Source organism: Malurus melanocephalus, unplaced genomic scaffold, assembly GCF_030028575.1.
Source record: "Malurus melanocephalus ecotype Western Australia unplaced genomic scaffold, MMel_1.1 scaffold_50, whole genome shotgun sequence".
Classification (NCBI taxonomy): Eukaryota; Metazoa; Chordata; class Aves; order Passeriformes; family Maluridae; genus Malurus; species Malurus melanocephalus.
Window position 1 is genome coordinate 1,581,966 of NW_026623282.1, and position 4,438 is coordinate 1,586,403.

Genomic DNA, 4,438 nt, shown 5'->3' on the forward strand with positions numbered 1-4,438 from the left:
AACACAATTACTGAGTTTAAACCAGCAGCCATATTTTATCTTGTATTTGGAATCTAATAACTAAGATTAATTCTTTTGAGTGAAAGAAGTCTTTTCTGCGAAGATTTAATGATCAGGTATTTTGCACTTCATTCATAAGTTTTATTGGTTGTTTTACTGAAATGTCTCATCAGACATTCTAATCTCTATTTTAACAGTAAAAGAMTAGCAGAACGATTTTATTAGTAGCCCGTGGAGGTACCTGGGTGTGAGGACAGAATCCCTTGAGTTGGGTATTTTTCCTTTTRCAGAGCGCGTTGGTGCTCTGCTGCTTTCCAGCGTGGCCAGCAGATGGGGAACGGGACAAGGCAGCAGAGAGCGCGGCAGCCGCTGCGAATAATCCCGAGCTCAGCAGCTCCCGGGGCTGCTTCTTCAGCTGGAGAAATCAGACTGATTTGCTGCGTTGTGTTTCATTAGATACTGCAGACGCTTGGGTCTTGAATCTTTCTTTCAGGGTCTTCCTGTATGTCCCCCTTTAAAAGATAACCTGCATTTACTTCTCTGTAAAATCTTTCTTCTGTATAAACAYGAGTTTCTGAAGTATATTACCAAGTGAAGTAAATGAAGTGTGCAACAAGTAAGTGGCATTATTTTGATAATTGCTCTAATCAGATGAAAGAGACTAGATTATTTCAAGTAATTTKTCAGCAAGTTGAAGTGCAAATTATTAAGAAGGTGGGTATTTAATGCTGCATTTTTTTTTTTCCTTCTGAAACCTTGGTTAACTTTTTAAAAATGCCTGTGGTGTTCCAGGAGTTGCAGYAGATGAGAAAAGAATGGTGCATTTTGCCAGTTCTCCTGTTCTGGTGAGTTTGTAAGTCCTGAATGCCTCCTGATAAGTAGAGAGCTGTCAGAATCTTTATTTTTAAAGGTTTCTTGAAYGCTCTATAATTGTAATGGCCAAAACAACAAATCACAAAAATGCTTCACAGTGGCACAAATTAGGGTCTGCAGGGGTCCCTATGTGGAGAATTGTGTTTATGATGCAGTTAAGTGTCTTTGTGAACTTTTTTCTTTTTTTCTTGCTCTGTCAGCTTTTGGAGGTAAAATGATCATTACCATAGAAAAGAGTGTCATCAAAAGAATTCTGTAAAACCAAATGAGTAACCAACTTCAAGTGTCTTGGTAAAAATGACAGATGTGCCCGTTTGCTTGTGGATGTTGAACAAGAAAGGGTGATCAGCAAGATGCTGGCTGGGCACAGCCAGTTACCTTCTGAAAATGTGTCTCAGGCATGTAATTACTTGTAGCTGAAGTTACTGAATAAAAGAGCTTGTCATCTTTCTCGCTCTTTGCCACCAGATATTTAACATCAATTTGCATCTGGCACAGGGCTTGCAAAGCTGATTTGCATGGTGTCTCAGTCACTGAAACGCTCTCTCTATTTAAACATTGATGCTTTCTTCAGAAAATATTTATGCTTTGGTTTAAGGGAGGTCATTGAATTTGTACTACCATTTTTTTAAAAATTCTTTGATGGTACTGTATCATATTGTGATGCTGTTTTATCTTTGGAAAGGTCTATAAAAAGACTCAGYAGCATTATTGTGATGAGAAAATTAAGAGAAAATGGGTAGTGTGGTGTTGGCTATGTAAGAACAGCCAACCAAGCCTCTTCTGGGCAAACGGAGAAGGAACTTCCTTGGACAGCAATTTAGCAAAAGAGTGATTAGAGAGATTCTAACTTTAATAATAGRAAGAAATAGTTTAAGCCAATATAAATGGCACTTGATGGTCATGAAAGAAAGTTCCAGTGCTGATCTATCACATCAGTGTCGACCTGGAAACAGGTCCATGGAGCCACACCRGTGCATCACAGCTGGACTCTGCCACTTTGATCACACAGCAGAGATACCCCTGCAGCTGGACAGGAAGCCCCACCACTCCCATGCCTCATTTATTAACCAGATTCTGGTTTATGGAAAAGGAAAAAGCACCTCTTTTTCCCTTTGTTACAAAAAAAAAAATTACCCTTTATTAAGGCCCTGCAAAGGCCATGAGTTATTTTCTGTTAACTTCTTTGAGATACAGGATGAAGCCTTCATGCAGGTTCAGGTTCCTTTGAACACCTTTGCTGCCAYTACTCATCTATCACAGCACTCCACCTCTGTACTCTAGTAGATTATGGGCTTAATTTTGGAAAATCCAGATGTATTTTGTAATTTTGTCAACAGGCAATCAGCTTTGTCTGCAAGTACTGTTCTTAAATGTGTGCCTTAATGGRAGATGGCTTTTTGTGTGTGTTTCCTCCACAAATGATGATTGTCCAAGCTTAATGAGTGGTTGATTCTGATGAATAGGGCACTGATGTTTCTGGTGAAGGAAAAGGTTATGCCCCAGCTACTTCTTTGAAGTACTTTAGTCTCTGGATCATTCTCAGACCTTCTGTAAGGTCAGGAGAAGTTTGCTGATCTTTGCRTGGTAACTAATTTCTGCCAAACACTGTGACATTTTACAGATAGCAATGTTTACATCTGTGGAGAGTCAAGTGGTCAATCAGCTGTATGTTCTTGACAGCGAAACCAACAGGTTGTGTTTCCTTCTCCAAGTGGGTGTTAATAGAAAGGGAGGTAAGATAAATCCCAGTAGGTGAGCACAGCCTTACAGTTTTTAGAGACTGAAAGGCAGGATTGCACTTGTATTCCTTGGATCCTTCTGAAAGAAATAATTGCTGCCTACATTGCACAGTACATGACCACAAGATTAATTCTGGTTGCTGGCTGTCTGACACTGAAAATAGACTGTACCTTTTGTTATTGAGTGTGTCAACCATTTCTGCATTTTCCGTGAACAAGTGAAAAGTGTTTAGGCAGAGATGAGATCTGTGTGTGCTCAGTTCTTTTTAAGGCTTTTTTTTAGCATAAGTCAAGCAGCTTTGAACAATTCTCCTTTGACTCATTAGCTGTCAAAAGCAATGGGAGGCATAAAACTGTTTCTTTCAGAAAAGAGGTGTGTAGCTGCAATATAATCTTCCTCCAGATGGAAGCATTCTTCACATGMATCCAGGTTTATACACAAGCAAGCACTGACACATTACATGGCATATTCACCTCGAGTCCTGGAGGCAGTTTTGGTTACCTCAAAATAAGAAAGATATTAAACTWTTAGAGAATTTCCAAAGGAGACAACAAAGGTGGTGAAGGGCCTTGAGGGGAAGCCGTGTGAGGAGTGACTGAGGTCACTTGGTCTGTTCAACCTGGAGAAGAGGACAGGGAGGGGAGACCTCATTGCAGTTAGAGTTTCCTCAAGAGGGGAAGGGCAGACACTGATCTGTGCTWTGTGATGACAGTGACAGGACCCGAGGGAATGTCCTGAAGTTGTGTCAGAGGAGGTTTAGATTGGATATTAGAAAAATGTTCTTCATCCAGAAAGTGGTTGGGCACTGGAGCAGGCTGCCCAGGGAGCTGGACGCAGAACCAAGCCTGACAGAGTTCATGAAGGGTTTGGACAATGCTCTCAGGCACGTGGTGTGATTCTTGGGGTTTCTGTGCAGGGCCAGAGGATGGACTCAATTATCCCTGTAGGTCCCTTCCAACTCAACATATTCTGTGATTTTGTGATATTTATAAGACAGGAAAATATATAAAAACTAATATGGTTGTGTAAACATGATGTGTTATGCTGGTTTTAGCTGGGGCAATGTTTAATTAAATTGGAAAAGATATTTGAGATTATCCAGTCCAACCATGTTAAACAGTAAAAAATGTAGGTTTATTATATACATATATGTATATTATGAAAGAGAAAACTAAATCTTAAAATCTTTGTGTTTGAGCTTTGTTGTAACAAATCCTAAGGTGGCTGTATAGCCAGCAGTATGCCAGTGTTGTGCTACTTGTTACATTCCTTGAAATTATTTTGATGCAGAACTGGTTATGGAGCTAAAAAAAAAAAAAAAAAAAAAAGTCCCTGGCTGGTAGGAGGCCAGTTCTTGGAGGAAAAATGAAAGGGAGAGATACAATTATAATTCAAAATTGTCTTGATTAATTGCATAAGTGATTTGAAATCAGTGAGATGAAATTTAGTAAATTCAGGTGGGGAGATGGGGGGAGATGTGTATTTGTAGGCAGGGAGGGAGCATTAAAAATAGAACATGTGAAGTTACTGACTGGGTGGTGATCTTATAATGGGTCATAAACTGAATAAGGATGTGCAAAAGAGAGATAAATCCGATTCTGGGATTTATGAACAAGAAGATGAAGCATAGGAAGCAGGAGGTGTGGCTGCAGGTGAAGTAGAAGRTCTGGTTCTGTACACCATGATTTGAAAAAGAAGGCTGCAGGAGATCCATAAAAATTATTAGATATTTAAAGATCAAAGGGCATGATCTTCAGGTTAYATAAATCACTTCAGGCTCAGAAACTCCCAGAGAAATGAACTGATTCACAGCAGTTGAGGA